Source organism: Pleurodeles waltl, chromosome 8 (assembly GCF_031143425.1).
Source record: "Pleurodeles waltl isolate 20211129_DDA chromosome 8, aPleWal1.hap1.20221129, whole genome shotgun sequence".
NCBI classification, from domain to species: Eukaryota; Metazoa; Chordata; class Amphibia; order Caudata; family Salamandridae; genus Pleurodeles; species Pleurodeles waltl.
In genome coordinates, this window is record NC_090447.1 from 1,405,457,340 (window position 1) to 1,405,477,292 (window position 19,953).

The following is a 19,953-nucleotide window of genomic DNA, read 5'->3' on the forward strand; positions in this document are numbered from 1 at the left end:
GATTGCCAGCTTACTTGGTTATATTTTTATTTGTTGATTGTATGATTTGTTTGACTGCCACCAACTTTTACAAAGATTGAGACTTTCGCATTGTACAGATGCCTCTGTACTTCCACTTGTCATTTTCCAGCAATCTCCACCACCATTCTTGAAACTTGGAAGATGGTCTAAGTGTATGCGTTTTTGTTGCAGTCAAAACTTATTAATTAGTTGTATTTCTCCCTGACCTCTAAGCTCTGACTGCAGCCTTATATATTCCCTGTGTATATTCGCAACCTTGTTTAAGAGCTGCTGCTTATGTAACCTGTGTGACCACAACCTTAGTTCTTTCACTCTTGTATAACAAAAGTGGCTCCTTAACAACTAAAATTGCCTGCTCTGTATGCAATTGCACGAAAGGTGCCAATGAGAATTATTTATTTTGTTCCCTCGCCAATCTCCCCCTTCACTTGGGTGGTCATTACAACCTCGGCGGTCTTTTTACAAGACCGCAGAGGGACCACCGTGCTGAAGACCGCCAGTGCAGGCGGTTTTCCGCTTGGCGCATTATGATCGCTGGCAGCCCTCCGTCCTTTTCCGGACGGAGAGCCGCCAGCAGCCATACTGGCGGACGGCGGGGAAGTGGAGGTAGCTCCACCTCCACCGCCCCGTCAACAGAACACCACCCACCGAATCACGTCCTGTGATTCGGCGTGGCGGTGTTCTGTTGATGGGGTGCTGGCGGCGGAGCTGCCCCCATGGATCGCGTCCCCTCCCGGAGGATCAACGGACCAGGTAAGTTGATCGTCCGTTAGGGGAGGGTGGGTGGGGGGTGTTGTGTGATGTGTGGGTGCATGGGGGTGTGCGTGTCTATGTATGTATGTCTGTATGGATGTGTGCGTGTATGTCTGAATGTGGGTGTGTGCGTATGACTGTGTGTGGCTGTTGGCATGTATGTTGGTGTGTGTGCGGGTATGTGTGTTGGTGGTGCCTGCGTGCGTGTCGGGTGTGAATGTGTAATGTAATGTTGGGGGTAGGGGTGGGAGGGGGGGTCCTGCCACCTTTGGGCATGGCAGGGGTGTTGGGGGTGTAGGGGAAGGACTCGGGGTGGGGGAGACCCCTATCAGTGCCAGGGAAAGAATTCCCTGGCACTGATAGTGCTCACCGCCATGGATTTCATGGCGGTTCCTAACCCCATGAAATCCATGGCGGTCAGCCAGGTCATGATACCGCCGGCCGTATTGTGACGACCGCCGGGCTGGAGACCCTGGTCTCCAGCCCAGCAGTCGTCTCCGCCCTGGCTGTCGGAGCGGAGAAGTGGCGGATGACCATGGCGGTAACCGCCATGGTCATAATTCCAAAATTTTTACCGCCAGCCTGTTTGCGGTAAGACCGCCGCTTCTCCGCCAACCGCCAGGGTTGTAATGAGGGCCTTGGTTCTCAGGAGTAAGCCCCTAGCCTAGAGGCAATTTAAAAAAAATAGTTGAAAAAAATTCCATATGTACACCCATGTGATGAACAGTATTGTTTCTGACTTTATCAATTAAAGGTTTTTTTTTCTTAAACAATTGTTACATTTTTTATTTTGTTACATCTATCATTATGATACCTTCATCAGCTTTATCCCAATTATTTTCAGGAGGAAATTTATGTACTCCTGAGGCTGGGTTTACGTCCCTCCACCCGCCAAAAAAAGTAACATAATGGGGAGCCACGGCCAATAGGTCAAGGGAGTCGCGGGTCAAAAAAGTTTGGGAACCACTGGTCTAAGTGTATGCGTTTTTATTGCAGTCAAAACTTATTAATCAGTTGTATTTCTCCCTGACCTCTATGCTCCGACTGCAGCCTTTTATATTCCCTGTGTATATTCGCAACCTTGTTTAAGAGCTGCTTATGTAACCTGTGTGACCACAACCTTAGTTCTTTCACTCTTGTATAACAAAAGTGGCTCCTTAACAACTAAAATGGCCTGCTCTGTATGCAATTGCACGAAAGGTGCCAATGAGAATTATTTATTTTGTTCCGTCGCCAATCTCCCCCTTCACCTGGGTAGGCATCACAACCTCAGCGGTCTTTTTACAAGACTGCCGAGGGACCGCCGTGTTGAAGACCGCCAGTGCAGGCGGTTTTCCGCTTGGCGCATTATGACCGCTGGCAGCCCTCCGTCCTTTTCCAGACGGAGAGCCGCCAGCAGCCATACTGGCGGACAGCGGGGAAGTGGAGGTAGCTCCACCTCCACCGCCCCGTCAACAGAACACCGCCCACCGAATCACATCATGTGATTCGGCGTGGCGGTGTTCTGTTGATGGGGTGCTGGCGGCGGAACTGCCCCCATGGATCCCGTCCCCTCCCGGAGGATCAACGGACCAGGTAAGTTGATCGTCCGTTAGGGGAGGGGGGGTGGGGGGTGTTGTGTGATGTGTGGGTGCATGAGGGTGTGCGTGTCTGTATGGATGTGTGCGTGTATGTCTGAATGTGGGTGTGTGCGTATGACTGTGTGTGGCTGTTGGCATGTATGTTGGTGTGTGTGCGGGTATGTGTGTTGGTGGTGCCTGCGTGCGTGTCGGGTGTGAATGTGTAATGTAATGTTGGGGGTAGGGGTGGGAGGGGGGGTCCTGCCACCTTTGGGCATGGCAGGGGTGTTGGGGGTGTAGGGGAAGGACTCGGGTGGGGGTGGGGGAGACCCCTATCAGTGCCAGGGAAAGAATTCCCTGGCACTGATAGTGCTCACCGCCATGGATTTCATGGCGGTTCCTAACCCCATGAAATCCATGGCGGTCAGCCAGGTCATGATACCGCCGGCCGTATTGTGACGACCGCCGGGCTGGAGACCCTGGTCTCCAGCCCAGCAGTCGTCTCCGCCCTGGCGGTCGGATCGGAGAAGTGGCGGATGACCATGGCGGTAACCGCCATGGTCATAATTCCAAAATTTTACATAATGGGGAGCCACGGCTAATAGGTCAAGGGAGTCGCGGCTCAAAAAAGTTTGGGAACCACTGATATAAGGTGTTGACCATGTCTGTGCGGGTACACCGTAATTTAGCCCTCCTTAAAATGCTAGTGACCGCTAGCCCCCAGTAAAGAAAGGCCATCTTGTGTGCTGCTTTGGACGGCTTAGTGGCTGTCATTTCAGAAATTGCCATAAACACCCTAAAATGCAATGTCACTATATCAGAGAACCAGTTCTGTGTGTTGAAGAAGAAGCACCACATTGATCAAAAAGCTTACTAATAAAAGGGCCTCCCTCATTTCTATGAAGAAACTGGTAAAGCTGTCGGGTAGTTTTCTAGGTTTGCTACTGGGCATTCCGATACCTTTAATTACAAGCCTCCTAGCCAGGGTGATGGATTACACCCAAAAGATGGCGTCAGCAGCTGGAGCAGTTGGGCCCATCTACGGGGGATGCCTGGGATATATGGAAAAATGAAACACTACGTCTAGATGCTGAGATTAAAAACATTTTGAACCGTACTGATTTAAAACCTCACGACAAAGCAGATCTTTACTCCAGAGCTCTTCAAAACGTTTTACAATATTACAAACAAGGGTACTCTGAAACAAACAAGCTTACTCTATATACCCCTGACTCTGATCCACCTCCACCAACCCATGCAACACCTCAAGATCAGCAGCCCCCACACCCAGTGACACCAACACCCCCATCCTCAGACGTTTTTTTTAAAGAACTTTTAAAAAATATAAGTCAAGGGTACAGAGGGGCAGCGCAAATGTTGCTAAGTAAAATGGCTGCTTCTAAAGATCTGACCTCATGGAATGAGCGAGGTGAATTGCTCTACAAAGGTCAGCTGGTTGTAGGGTCCCACATGTATGACCTATTTAAAGGTTTCACGCACCCCAAAATTCCATCGTCCCAGAAAGTGCCTAGAGGTTGGGACCAGTTTCTACAGGCTGCTGCAGAACTCAATGTTCCTTCTATGATCGTCAGTAATGCTGAACACAGGCCGTTGTTTGAAAGTTTAAAAGATCCGACTTACAGCCCCTCAAGAGCTCCAACACCTGTTGTTTTTAAACCCACCCCGGGAAGCCAATGCCCCCATTTATTCCCTAGTTATCTCCCTTTTGGAACACCTCGTCTCTGCCTTTGGAACCTTAAAAAAAAGACCTCGTCCAAAAGGAACATGTAGTTAAATGTGTGATACTTCTTCTGACTTTTGATCCTAGATATATGTGTTACACTCTTGATGTGTATTGTTTTACTGCTTGTACTAAAATTATTTGTAATAAACATTTTTTAACTGTTTCAACATGCTTATGTCATCTTTTAAAGCTTTTTTTTTTTTTAAATATGTCCTAGGGGCAGAATGAAAATGTATAGTCTGATTTTAAGTCTAAATGATTTTATTGTAGACATTTATCTTTACACGCATATGTGCATTACAAGGCCTTACACTTTTGACAAACACCGTATTCTGTGTGAACAGAGCTTGTCGTAGACCTGGCATTTTCTTTTACATATTCCACAAAAATACTATTGTTGTTTACTAGATCACTCGAATATAGATTTAGAAAATTTCTAAATGTCATACCCTCAGTCATTTTACTAATAACATATACACAGTGCTCCCCACATATGATGGCTAGAGAATCCTGCACTCTCATCTTGTTATACTCTACCCTAGCAGCAGCTTTTTTTATATACTTGAATAGAGATCTTGTATAGATGCTATGTTCAGGGAACGCCGGTGAACGGTCAAACACTGTAACCTTGTTGATATCCAAAAACAAACCCACCCAGTGTGTTCCACCCTTGTAATGCGGATCTGTGTTAAAGACGAGCAAGCATGGTATTTCTACACCTAGTTCCGCGGGTAGTCCGTCTCTCAGAAAAACACCTAAAAAGTATTTCTTAGCGTATTTATGATGGCTTAAGAATTCGCGTATCTGAACAGTGTCCATTTTACAATATTTTAAAGATAGTCAAACAAAATCTGGCAGATGTGGTTGACCTGAATGACACTGTCAAACTCAGAGAATACAATCATGTTCACATTGGTAGCCAGGGACTGACTAAAATGTATTTCAGCTTTTAGATTTCCGTTTTTTATCAAATTATAGTGATCGCTGTCTTCCATGTCAGACATCAGATCGAAAGCAATCAATGTGTAGCCTGCCCCATATCCTTCTCTTGATATGACGACTCCAAAGTCCCTCAGATGTTTCTCTGTTATCAACAACAGCCCAAGATATTCCCTAATAAAGTTAGCTGTTCCAAAACTTGGTGTGTACGGCTTTGCAGGAATCACAGCCCCCTTGTGTACCAGCGCCGTGTAGTTGATTTCACAGTGTTTGAAATTTAAAGGGTTTGTTGTATATAGGCCGCTAAAAGCTGTCTTGGCCACAAAACCTATGATAATAAGTTTCAGTAGCTGTCCCAGAAATACATTTTGCTAATGGGTTAATTGTGTACCAGCTGGAATGCTGAATATCTTTAGAGCGACTCCTTCAAAGGCGTACTTGGCATTTGATAGTTGCAAGGCCTCTGCGTGAGCCAGTCTGATGCTTTGTGACACTTTCACTCTCTTTACAAACAAGCTGGTGACAGTATGACAAGTTTATTGTCAGAGTACCTTAATTTGATTCCCTGAAGAGCAAAAGATAAATCCTCAGTCCCAACCCAGACTATTCGCAAAGAAATAGATTCTCCCAATTAAGCACCCTGGAAGGGGAAAGAGGGATGGAATTTAGAGAGACTGCCTTAGAGAAGGTGTTTCGTCGAATACTCAGTTTGCCGCCACACTTCTTGTTTGACTGGATAACGGCACCTGAAAGATCACAATTACAATTACTAGGAGCACACTATTGAATTATATTATTCTTTCTCATTGACTAACAATTAATTTCACTGACAAAAATATCACACTCACTTACCCTGAGTTCCCTGAGGAATTGCCTCTCTCTTTCTGTGTACATGTTTGATATTGAGTAATAGGTAAATCAGTTTCTTAGAAATTGTTCTCAGTTTAACAAGAAGATTAGTTTGCTTCTCAACCATTATGATGATATTTAAATTTTGAGTTTGTTTGTCTACTCGTTCTCAATTATTTTGAATGGTTGCTATATATATATATATTTATATATAGTTAAGAGTCAATCGTGGTTGTATGAAGCGTAGGAATAATTTCCTCTTGACTGTCTTATGATTACTTTTTTTTGTCAAGAATAAATTACGTCTATCTGCTCCCAAAGGGAATCTGTGCTTTAATAATATTTAAAGGCCACCCCCATGTTAACCTATGAGAGAGATAGGCCTTGCAACACTGAAATACAAATTTGGAAGTATTTCACTGTCAGGACATCTAAGACACATAAGTACATGTCCCACCTTCAGCATACACTGCACCATGCCTTACATGTATAAAAAAGGAAAGTCTAGGCCTGGCAAGTGGGTACACCTGCCAGGTCGAATTGGCAGTTTAAAACTGCACACACAGACACTGCAGTGGCAGGTCTGAGATATATTTACAGGGCTACTCATGTGGGTGGGACAATCAGTGCTACAGGCCCACGAGTAGCATTTGATTTACAGGCCTGGGCACACATCGAGTACTTTACTAGGGACTAATTAGTAAATCAAACATGCCAATCATGGATAAAACCATTCATCAATACAATTTACATAGGGAGCACTTGCACTTTAGCACTGATAAGCAGTGGTAAAGTGCGAAGAGACAATAAACAAGCAAAAACAGAGTCCAGCATACCATAAAAACAGGAGGTCAGAAGGCAAAAAGACAGGGGAAACACGCCAAAAGATGCCAAGTCTAACAGATCCCATTTAAGTGACATCTGGAGGTCGAAACATTGGCATATAACCCTCTCTGGTTTGCCTTTTTGTCTCTCATTGGGATGACATAGAGACCTTGATATTTCCTTATCATCTACAGCCTGTTTTGACCAAAAAATTGCAACATTGAGTTTTTCACTGTGAGGTATTGTCTTCATATTGTTTCCATGTTTGCACGTTTTGGCACTGAGCTGTGTCATCTGTGTCAGAATCTATAGCAGCCTGCATTGAATCAGTATGTGAATTTGCCTAATAAACAAATACATAAGATGCAGAAGTTTTATCTTTTCTGACTGTCATCCCCTTATTTAGAGGTTTAGGCAAGTTTATTACAGATATATTTTTAACTGTGTTATCTAAAAAATCTACTTTTTTTGTATAATGCACTAAGATTGCCATTCATCAATATTGTCTAAAGGTATTGCACTTACATGAGCCAAAACTACAATTTTGATTTGATTTGATTACTTTCTTTGAATACAAAATGTATTCATAAAAGTATCATAAAAATACAACACAATAAATATCATCATTAAAAATAGGTCAGAGTATAAAATAGACAATTTAAAATAAACAATGATCAATTACTATACAAATGTAATGCTATAGAAACCCTTAGGGCCTCAGTAGGAGTGTGGCGGTCTTATGACCGCCACACACGAAGTGGCGTTCTGGACCGCCGCACGACCGACACATAACTACCTTGGCAGTCCCACCGCCAGGGAACCGCCAGCTCCACCAGGATCTTCGATCCCAGCGGTCTGGTGGTGGCAAAGAATCTAATCCACCAGAGCGGCACTGCATGCAGCGCTGCCCTGCGGATTAGGACCTCGTTCTCCACCAATGCTTTCATGGCGGTAACACCGCCATGAAGAGGCTGGGGGAGAACAGGTGCAGTGCAGGGGCCCCACTGCCCAGCACTGTCGCAATGTTCACTGCGAATGTTCACTGTCTGAGCCAGAGACAATGCTTCAGCCTGTTTCCCACTAGGCTGGTGGGCGGGAACCTCGTTTTCCGCCCGACAGCCTGGCGGGAAACTCTTCATGGATTCCGGCGGGGAAGTAGCCAGTGTGGGAGCAACCTCCCCGTCAGAAGTTCCGCGGACGGTTTGCACCGTCAGCCGAACTCCTAATGAGACCCTTAGTCCGTGTACATAGAGTGACGGGCACGTGCTGCTGCTATCAAAAAGGCCCCAACATGAGCGATTACCTCATCATCAGCCAGCTCAGAAAGAATCTTAAAAGCTACTAAAATTATTAATCTAACATCTCTTAATGAAAGGTATCAATAAAAGCCTGGAATATATAGAATAGTATTTTCTGTAAAACGTAAAGTGCATCATAGTTTGTCCAGACATCCCATAACACGGGCAAGGTATATGAACAAGACTGGCATTGCATTTCATCATCCCTGCTCTAAATTGGAACAACAGACTCCGCCCCCAATGGGCCATCGGTGTTTTCATGTACCCTGCTTACTGATTCGCCATATGGGAGTCAATACAGGTGGCCACTCCAGGCTTTTCTTCTCTGAGCCTCTCAGCATCCCTCAGATTAAATAATGCCTGATATAATTGCTTTTTGTTAATAATAGAGGCAGCCTCAGGGTGCTTAAAAACATCATAAAGGCCTGACATTGCTTTTTGTAAATATTAGAGCAGCCTCAGGGTGCTTAACAACATCATAAAAGCCTGATTTACGCAAAATTGAAGCCACATAAGATAACCAGGGAACCTCCCTTGTCACAACAAAGGTAATCCTTTATAATGTCCCCTGTAAGACTTGCATCTTTGTTCTTCCAGACTGCCAGCCATAACAGGGGCGGATGAGTGGCAATATACTCCTCCACAAATTGAAGGCCCAGTTCGCTGTTACAAATCACATTAGGGGAGGAGATGGAGGCAGCCATAACCCTCCTGCAAAGCCTATTCTCCTCAAGTTGAATCTCCTCACATTTCTGAAGACCCCACACCCCAGCATTGTGTGTCATAAATTTCTAAAAGAGGGACAAGAGCACCTGTGTCCATGGGTTGAGGTAAGCTGGACAGGGAGGGAAATGCCTTCTCTAGCCCGTATTTGCAAATAACACCCCTAGGTAAGGTAAAGTGCTGGTGTATTTCAAAATGTTGGAGCCAACAGTCATAGTGGGCGGATGACTTGTCTTAAAACCACAAGCCATGAAATAGGAGTTGTCAAAATTAGTTAATAAATTTAAATCTCAAATGAAATCAACAAATCCATTAATTAAAAGGCGCAGTGCTCTGGGAGTACGAGCTATCAAGACAGCGTCATCTGCTGATAACAACAAAGGCAATGGTGAACCATTAATAAATGGAACATCAGGGCTTAAGGGCCAGATGTATCAAGCAGTTTTGCCCATTCTGTGTCTATGGGAAAATGTGTTCGTACATATGTCCCCAAGTCTTTTAAAAAAGGATAAGGATTATTTATATATACAATAAATAGAAGCGGTTGCCTCACACCACGGAGAACCTCTATATCATTTGTGACCTCACCATTCATATTTAATCTAATTCTGGCCTTCATATCCATATGCAGGTAGGCCAAAAGTGGGCCAATGCTATGTCCAGCCTACAAATTAAAAGATTTGACCACAGCTTGGAAGGTTTACGCAATCAAATGTTGAGGTCAAATCCATAAAAGCCAGAAACAAAGGGGAACGTTTGGCAACTGTATACTTCCCAATCACCCAGGACAGGCTTAAACACTGCTCTGTAGTCCCAACATGACTCCTAAAACCATACTGGAAGGGGTAAAATATAGACTTATCTTCAGCCCACTCCCTTATCTTATTAAACAAAACTCTACCCAAGATCTTATATGGTTGTCTCAATCATAAAGATGGCCCTTTAGCAGCTCGGCTGTGAACAATCCCTATTTTTAAAAATTGGGATTATTATAGAAGTTGTCCAAGAGCTTGATAGGTGGCTGTGAGTTAAACTTTTAAAAATATTTACCAATAGAGGGGTCCTAAACACAGGGATAACCTTTATCACGTCGAATGGGACACCATCGGACCCAGGGACCTTACCCCCTAAACTCTGGGCAATTGCCTCATGTACCTCCTCCAGGATTATTTCAGGACATCCCAAATTACGCGCAATCTTAAACCCTCTAGAGGCTTGGGGAGCAGCAAGAAAATTAGCAAAATGAGACTCCCATGCCCCACTAGAAACATGATAGCTAACGGGAGGCGCGACGTGACTTAAACACTTCATGTTCCTCGCGGCTGCCCAAAAAAGGTTACTATCCTTTTTTGATACCGCTGAGGCCAGGGAGTCCATTGAGATTGCAGTACTATCGACTTCCTCCTGTATAATGCACTAAGATTGCCATCCATCAATATTATCCAAAGGTATTGCACTTACATGAGCCAAAACAACTATTTATGTAGATTGAATGTACATTGCACAGGTTTTTGCGGATATTGGTGTGCCCACTTTTCCTGTGCAGTTTTGCAAGTGCCATGCCAGGCTTCACTTGCATAGCCGGTGCGATCTGGGGTCTGGTCTTAGAGCGAGGCTATTTCCTTCCTTTCGATCCAGTTTATTTATCCCCACAATTTAAGTATTTCAAAATGTGATCCGTACCACTCTTTTAAATATTTTGAGAATAGATGTCGGACCCCACTTGGGCGACCACAGGACAGAGAGAGGCTACTGGGCAGTAACTGTGGTTTCTGAGCCTCCAGTGTCCTGGTGTCCATCATACTATGGCTCTAAAAACTGCCCTAGGAAAGCCCCTTCTGCAGTTAATTTCAATGCAGCAAGGGTGAGCAGCCAGGGGCCTCCAAGGAAGTAGTGTGGGGGACAAAGACTCAGAACTTAATAATCAATCAACTGTCACAATAATTAATTGTCCAGACCAGTGCTTGCCTTTGATGACACAGAAGCCCCTTAAAATACTGCACACATCAATGGGGTAAATACAGGGATCATTACTACCACGTGTTATTAATCAGAAGGTGCTCCATCACATAAAGCGTTCACTTCCCCATTTCTTTGGAGCTTCCCCAGCCCTGGACTATCTCAACGGAATGACAGGAATCTCTAAGCTCAGCAATCGTGACGCTCAGTTAACCTGTAGGTCAGTTTGTATAATCTTGTATTAAAAAGAGTTCATATTGATATCACTAAGCCACTAGGGCAAGAGATTATTTACAGTTTAAAATATAGTTACTTGTTTGCAGCAATGTGGCTGTAGCAGCTCCCGCCATCGCACATCTGTTCCGGGGCAGAAGGATTCTTGAAAATGGTGCACTACCGCAGAAGGTGGGCTCACTCGTCACTGGCAACACTTGGATGCAAAGGATACCTAGCAGGTTGTCGAAGGATGTGTCCTTGGTGGTTGCAGCCATTGTGTTGAAGGATTAGGCTCTCCTTTCTGTGGTGATGTCAATCCTCTTTGTCTTGTTGCACAATGTAAAGTGTTGTTACTAATTATCAACATTAGTTTGAGGGTGTAGGTCCCTTGCTTCGGCAATGACTGCAATCCTCGTTGGCTTACTACAAGGTGAGCAGCTGTAGCGCTTGTCCCTCTTAGTGCTCTGCAGTTGGGCCGAATATCACACAGCGTTCTTGAGTTGCAAGTTATCTTTTCATGATTCGTCTCCTAAACTGGGAGATTGGGGGTGACTTCACACATCTAGGTAAGCGGTGGTTGCACTCCCCATAGTAGTAAGCTTCTTCTGGGTGTTCTGAAACCCTTGGAACATGGCTGGGCTTTTTCTCATGGACTGTCCCTCCTCCTTTAAGGCCAGGAACACACCACCTCTCTCTGAACAGGCAGGCTTCTGGGTGCTAGGCAGCATCTCAGCATCTCCAGCAAGCTGTGCAGACTTCAGGTGATATCCACAGAGCTCTCAGAGACTAGCTATCATGCAGACACAAGCTCCAGTCTCTCAGCAGTGTTTTGAGTACTCTGTGGAGCACAGAACTACTTTCCTTGCTCAGTGAAGCAGCCTGCAACTGGAACAAAGTTGGGTGGTTTGAGACCCGCTTTTACACTAATTTTTCAGACGAGGTATATTCATCCACTGTCTAAAGTACTAGAATCACTATTGCGGTTCCCTTTTAAATGTACTTTTCTGTCTGACAGCCTTTTTGCAAGGTAATGCTCTTGCTGAGGATTTTGGCTCCAAGCAAAAGTATCTATAAAATGAGCACAATGAAGTGTGGAGATTCTGCACCTGGCTAGCATCAGTCTTTTTGAAGTAGCAGTCAGAGAAATACAAAAGGACAGACCTTTCCTACAATCCTCCTCACCTTGAATAGCAGAATCTGTTGTCTCAGCCCTCTCCCCTACCAGCCACTAAATGGCAGTGCTCAGGAAAATCTAATCAGCAAAGTTGTTGCTAACAGGTCCTCATCGAATTTATACGGACAGCCATATCTCCATCCTTCCTCATCTTAGTATCTAGGTGGCCATCCTTTGGCTATAAGAATGCAGTCAATACAAGCCTAGGGGCCAGCCAAGATTCCCATATAAACCAGGGGCCAGCCGAACTGGATCCTGCTGGTCCCAGCAAACATACTCACAGTGCACACAGCCCCCATGTTGTGTGTTAGTGACACATATACTATGTACACCTGCGCTCGACACACACTCAAGCTTCATGTGTGTGTAAACAGTAGGTTGCACTCTTTCCTAGAACCGATGAAAGGGCTGCACTGGACTATGAAATAATTAGTATTCTGCCACCACCAATTTTAGCAACTCAGGACATGGGCAGCAAACCCATGTTATTAAGGAAGATTTGCTTGGAGCACACCTCTAGGTCACAGGACAGGTTCTGGCACCTGGCTTTGCCATGGACAGGCCTAAACCTCAACACGCATACTAGATTAGCGTCCTACCTATGACAACAAGAAGGCCGAGGTACCAGTTTTACGTGCAGCCATGCCACGCAGGGCAAGGTTACAGAACCCTACACCATTCAGACGACCTTCCTGTCCCGACAACTGAGCTTGAAACATTACACTGCTCATTTGCTAATTAGTTTCACTTCGTTTCACACATTCAATGGGAGCCACAGACTCCCTTTTCCATCCACTGCCGCAATATGTTTAATTGCACAATACTCCTGTGGATAACTTCAGACAAGCAGTTTCTGAAATGCGCTGATCAAAAGCCCACATTCTCTCTGATTATCAGGTGATTACCTGAACTTAAAATGGTTGGATATATCCATATCCAAACAAAAAACAATAACTAGGACTTGCAGTCTTCTTTACAGACACAAGGTGGCATGTAACACAAATTCATCAATGTGTTTCTTCTGCAGAACATGATGTGATGAGGGAAGTTAAAAGGTTATTTAGGTGTGATTTTCCTCATCTCCATTCATGAACTTTGCCTTGGTATGCCAACAAACATATTTCAAGGCTCATGTGATATCAGTTATCTAAAATAAACTTCAAGTATGTTATTCAATTGTTGTAACTATATTAAACGTTTATCATTGCAAAAGGGGAACTTGGAACAATATTTATTGTACGTTTTCAAAGAAAACTACTTGCTTTGGCAGTCGACATTCAATTCTTCAAATTCCATTTATTTGAAAACATGGAAAAGTTAAAAACCTGTGGGAGGTTCTTACTTCCACTAAGGAAGCCAGTTGTCCTAATAGTTTTAGGGGTTTTTCGGGGGTATTTGGCACTGCTCTCACATATCTAATAGTGAGTTCAAACGCAGAACAATGATGTGTATCTCTTCCGAGTGGAGAGAGGCTGTTTGGGTTTTTCAGAAAGCAAAGGCGCAGTCATTTAAAATGTTATGTTACCGTGTATCCTTTAAGGCAAGCAATGCGCGACAGGCACCCAACCGCTGCATCAGATCGTGTGTGAGGGGTGTGGCTATCAATAGTACAACAGGTTCAGTGGTACCAGGGCCAGAGTTAGGGATCGACTGAACTCATGTTCTGGCTGCATTTTGCTACACATCCAACGGACTGGGGAGGGGGCTGATGACGCAGAAAAAGAAGGACTAACAAATATTCATATATCATGTAACCAAAATCGTATAAGGTAGTGTGATTTTAGCAAAGAAAAATAATGTACGTGGGAAATTGCGCCCACGGGGTAGTTTGCCATTATTATAAACGGGCTTAATTAATCATGAAGAATTGACAATGTAGTAATCCGTCATAATTGCAAATGTATTCTATGATTTTCTTGTTGAAACTGTTATATGCTTAGCTTAAATTTAGCAGAGGCTTTGGCCTAGTTGCCTGGTCTCAAATTTAACTGCATGGTTTTTACTTGTATTAACAAAGACATACTATTTTACTTTAAGGTTGTATTTTCCAGTAGAGATGACTAATACACTTATCTCAAGGTTTCGTGCTAGGCTGGTTTCATCCTCTTTGATTCAAGGTCAGCTCCTGCAGGTGCAGACAATGAAGGCACTAAGATAAAATTAATTGGCAAACTTTGTTGCAACTTGTGTTCCAAGGCTCCAAGGACACCTTATGCATAAATGAGTACTAGGAGAAAGACACTATTCATTGGTCAAAAGGAAGCCACCTCATGAACCCTCCAATGGAAGACCCTGAAGAATTTGGAATGTTTCTTACTTAAACCCACCGGACAAAGAGAAGTCAGCCATTTTTCTTTGATGCCATTTTGAAGCCTGATTCAAGAAGCCATCTTGAACGACCCTCCGACTCCTTTTCTCTGTCGCAGAGGAAGAGACTTTAAAGAATTCTCACCCTAGAGACTTTAACTTTAACTTTGCCCCGTCCTGCCCATGCAGTAACTTTTGCCCCATTCTCCTTGCTGCCCCAAGGAAACTTGCCCTTAACTTTGCCCCCTTTAAAATCTGCCCCATGCTGATCGAACCGGTACCTGAAGGACGAAGACTTTTCTTGAATGCTGATTGTATTTGGTAAATATGAAAGGATAATTGTATTATGCATTGTGTTTTCCTTCCTAGGTACCAACTGCTTATTTTGATAGGGCCCAAGCTAGAAGGTTTCTAAATTTGGGTTGACTAAATTCGTTTTGCATGAAGCCCCACATGCCAATGCTAATTAGAAGTTAATTGAGACATTCACTTGATGCACCATGCTAAATTGAAATCTTGTTATGCTGACCGATGTATGCAATTAGTCAAAATCAGTTACTTATACTAGTGATTTGTATTGCTATAACCGAGTGCATTATAATCCAGATTTTGCGTAGGTTGCGTTTCTTCCGCCGCTATGGACAGCTAGTAATGTTCGTATACATATATCATTTGATTTTGAGACTCACATATATTGTGTTAGCTTTGTTAATATAGGGAAATAAATTCATTAACTTCTAACAAACTGGTGTGGTTATTCATGACTGAAAGGTCATGGTGCGTCAAAATACTGATTGCTATTGATTTCTAATGTGTCACTTGGTCTATTGATAAAGTATTGGGTATTGATTACAATGGTTATTCATTATTGATTTGAGTGATCCGACTATTCTTGGATGAGGAGAGCCCAACTTGGTTGAAAGGTTCACCGACCTCCAGCGTGTCCAAGTACAAGTAATTTATAAGGGCTGGATGCGATATCAGTAGATGGTAGCAGAGATTGATGGTTTCCCCCTTTGTGACCCCATCCGAACAATAGGCGGATTCAAGTTAGAATTTTCTTTGATAAAACAAGTTGGAGAGATGACGATGCCCTAAATCCCCAATGACTTTCCCGGAATCGCGGAGCTTGCGAATGGAGGAAATGGAGGTGTGAGAATGTTTTCGACGTTTCTAGTGACGGTATGAATGAAGTTAGGGTTTCGCGCTTGCAAAGCTTATGCCGCAGATGAATTGTGAAGTTTGTGAGGATTTTAGGGGGTTGCAAACTCCAAGGAAAATATTAGAGGAGAGACACTCCAAAGTGTGAGAGTAGGGAAGTCGTCGAACTTCACATGTGTGTAGCGCTTTGTGCAGAAAAATTGTCCACGTGGTTGTTGATGTTGAGACGGGCCCTGCGAGGTAAAGAGACTCCGGAGTATGTTGAAAAGTGTATGAGGCACTTGATTGATGTTGTAATCTGTTCGGTTTAATAGGTTGATCGGGCGTGGTCAACGAGTCAGTCTGACTATTGAGGAATGAAAGAAAAATTTCGACTTTGAGATTTGACGAATTCTAAGGCGCGCTAGAATAGTTCATTGATCAGTTGAGAGTAAAATTTGCGGGTCAAATTTTGCTTGCGAAAGTGGGAAACCGAAAAAGATGGAATAACTGCCGAGGCTAGTGAAAAATCCCTAAGGTTTCTGAAGCAATTGTATTACCCTTCCTGTAGTAAACCGACAGATTTGTTTTCTTCTTTTTGGTTAGTTCTCGCGATATATTGCAGAAATTAGTTTTGAGTGAAGCTGAATGAAGGAGGACAAGCCGCGAGACTTTGTCAGCCGCAGTGTGTGGGTGTGACGTCACTAGGAGCCGCGCTGGGATAGGTTGGTTGGCGAGAAGGGTCACGCACGGATTGGACGCAGTCCGTGAAGCGCAATTGGTGGGGAAAGGCAAGCGAAGAGTATTCCGGGAATTAAAGTCACTTATTGATTAACATTTTTTAAAGAAAATAAAAGACGGGAAGATGAAAATTTTCAAAGCATTTAAGAGTGCCTTAAGGGGAGATGTATATATTAAAGCAAACGAAGGAGAAGAAACACCGCCTGAGTGTACACCAGCTTACATCGTGATGTAAGAAAAGGGTGTTGCACCATGTCTTTGGCTAAAGCAATGGTGCAAATTAACGGAAAAGCATGGAAGTGTAGCGTTCCCTATCCATGGGTCGTTTAATCTAAGAGTTTTGGAGAATCTAAGATTCGCACTATACAACATGAAAGTACCTCCAAGACCAGCACAATTTGAAGCATTAGCAATTTGGGAGCTAATAGCTAGAAGGCAACAACAGAAGAAATTTGAAACAAGAGTGAGTAAAGTAGAAAAGACGCTAGCGGATGCTAGATGGGATAGTACTCAAAAGGTTTGGAGATCAGACGTATTGCAGGGAATTAAATTGTTTCCAGCAGTTACTGACGAAGCAGGGACGGAAGGAAGGAAAGCTACCTATAAAACAAACAGGAGTCAGTCCAGAGATAGAGAAAACAACAGAAATTCGAAAAGGTCAGACGAGTCAGATGATGAGGAGTTCATTATGCAATTGCTAAATGACCGCCCGCCACCATATGTGGAAAGTGAAAATGGCCCAAGCACCAGTACTGCCCCTCCGGAACCCATACAGGGTAATGTAACACCGAATCTGAGAATATCACAGAGGCAGAGCAGTCCCGATATGCCTTTTACACCACAAATACCACAAGTTCAGAGAATATATCCCGACGTGCCTAAATTGAAACCTGTCAATGATTACCAGCCACAGGTTCAAAGGCGCTATTATGATGAGCATAATTTGGAAATTACTTCTAATTTTATGGTGCAGGGGGGACAGAATTACCAAAAACCGACATTGATTCAGACGGAATCAACACAAATTTTGATGCCTCAAAAGCAGATATAAGAAGTGCCAAGGTACTCTCATATAGCAGAAAAACAGTTAGACATGCCAGCAATGATGAACCATAATGTGGGAATTAACATGCCACAGAATTCGGGGAGCAGACAAAATCCGGATGCAATATCTTTGCCTATCACTGTAGGCCCGCCAGTGCCATTATATATACAGGCAAAGCCGAATGTATGTGACCAAGGGGTAATGACACAAAATGAGACAGGAAGGAGATGCATAGAAAATATTCAAGAAATGACTCCGGTAGGTACACTGCTAAATAGATCTGGGTCCTTGTTGGAATTCAGCCCAATTCCAGCTTGTGCTCCGTCAACTGTGGTAAGGTCAGGTCCACCACTAATAGTACCGCTAACTTCAAAAAGAGAAGCGTTACAGAAACCATCAGTAGCAGTCGATGTAAGCGCTACATTGATGGGACTGAACGCGCAACAGCTAACACAATGGTTGAACAGCCTGAACTCCCAACAGAGTACACCCAGCGGGAAGGGAGAAGAGTATTTGAATAAAATAAGATTGGGCATGGAAGCAGACGAACTAGTAGAGGGAACGATGGGTTTGAACAGGTTAGAATCGTACACAGAAGAAGAGCTGATATTCATGTGCCCTAGAATTACAAGAGAAGTAAGCAGCATACATAAGAAGTTACAAGAAATTGCAGACAGAAACAAGATCGATATAGGTAAGACCAAACACTTGAGCAGAAGTTACAGGTTAGACTTTGAGACAAAAGATTTTGAACACATGAGATCTGCTGGGATGAAAACACACCTTAAAGAGATACTGCAAAGCGCACAGGTCTAGAGATGTTTAGACAAATGGGAGAGCAGGTGGGTTAAGAAAAAGGACAAGAAGAAAGAAAGTACCTCAGACCGGAATGAGAAAACACAACAGAATGATGATCTGATAACAATGTTGCCAATGAGAGAAACAGCAGGGGGAAAACTTGTACATGTACCGTGGCACAGGTGCGATATTTAATCCTTTACGGATGATTTCCCTAAATTAAGAGAGAAACCGATCGAATGGTATCAACAAACAGATAGATTTGTGAAACTCGCAAAATGTCTTTGGGAAGACCTGAATACCTTATTCGAAATTGTGGTTCTGGCAGATTTGTGGGAAGATTGTAAAAGGGCTGTAGGTTGGCCAACAAGTGAACCAGAAAGAGATAGGGAGACAGGTGCACCATCTCCTTTGGTAATGAGTTTATACCATAAGGTGATTGAGCATTTGAAAACAAAGGTTGCGTCGAAAAATGTGGATTGGCAGAGAATTGACAGAACGGCACAAGAAGTTAAAGAGTCAATACATGCGTACTATGAGAGATTGTTGAAAGCATTTAAAAATTACAGTGGCACGGAAACGATTGAGCCAAAGGACATGCTCCATTTTGTGTTCAGATTTGTGGAAGGGTTGAGACCCGAGGTTAGCCAGATGATTAAAATGCATTTGATTTGTTGGCAGTCAAAGTCGATCGATGAGGTGTTGAATTATGCAAAATACTGCAGTGATGAGATTGAAACGAAGCAGAAAAAGTTGAAGGAAAAGGTGATGGTGATGTAGCTTAGAGCAGCTCAGACAGGTTTGCAAGGTTTTCAACAACAGTTGCTGCAGCAGCAACAGCAGGGAAATGCTATGTTTCAGCCACAGATGAGAGGCAGAGGCCGAGGAGGTTTTGTGAATAATGGTCCTGATTTAAATACTGTTGTGATTCCAAATGGTATACAGGCAATGAAGAAGGTGATGCCATGTCACACGTGCGGAATCGTCGGGCATTGGAAACGGGAGTGCCCAATGTTGGTGCAGGAAGGTGTAGGTCAGCAAAACAATGATGTCAATTCATTTCAGAATATGAGAGGACCAAAAATGAGAGGTCCAAATCCAAATTTTCAAAATAATGTGAATCAGATGCAGGGTTTACAACCCATACAACCACAGCAGGTGCAAATGCCCCGTGTACAGATGGCACAGTTGCAGCCAATGCAACAGCAGTTTCCTATGGTACCTAATCAGCAAATGCAAATACCCTTAGCACCAATGAATCAGCAACAAGTAATGCTTCCTCAACAGGTCATGGGTCAAGGAATGAATCAAAATGACACAGTACACCAATTCCCGTTACACAGTGAGAATGGAATAAACGATGTATGAGAGAGTGAAAGTTCAGATAAGGAGGGAAACTGTATGCTTGCAGCATCTTTGGAAGTTGATCAAAAGGGACCGTATGTGGAAGGAAGAGTTATGGGTCACAGCGTTTCATTCTTGGTTGACACAGGAGCTACAAGCTCTACAGTCAGAAGTAACAAATTTGCCACTTTCATGGAGAACAGTTCAAGTAGTGGGAGTAGCAAATAGGTATCTGACAAACCCAATCACAGATCCAGTGCAAGTCAGAATTGGTAACTTTCAAGGGTCACATAAATTTGTGGTGTGTGACTCAAGTCCGATATAGGGAGAGATTTATTGTGCAAATTGGGATGCTCGATTATGTGCTCAAATGATGGAATTAAAATTCAGACAAACAGTGATGAGGAAGAAGAGGACAGTTTAGGAGGGGACGAAGTGGAAACTGTCGATGAAGAGTATCCCCTGATTACTCTTTATCCAATGCTCACTGAAGCAGATGTTCCTGCTGCGTTACAGGA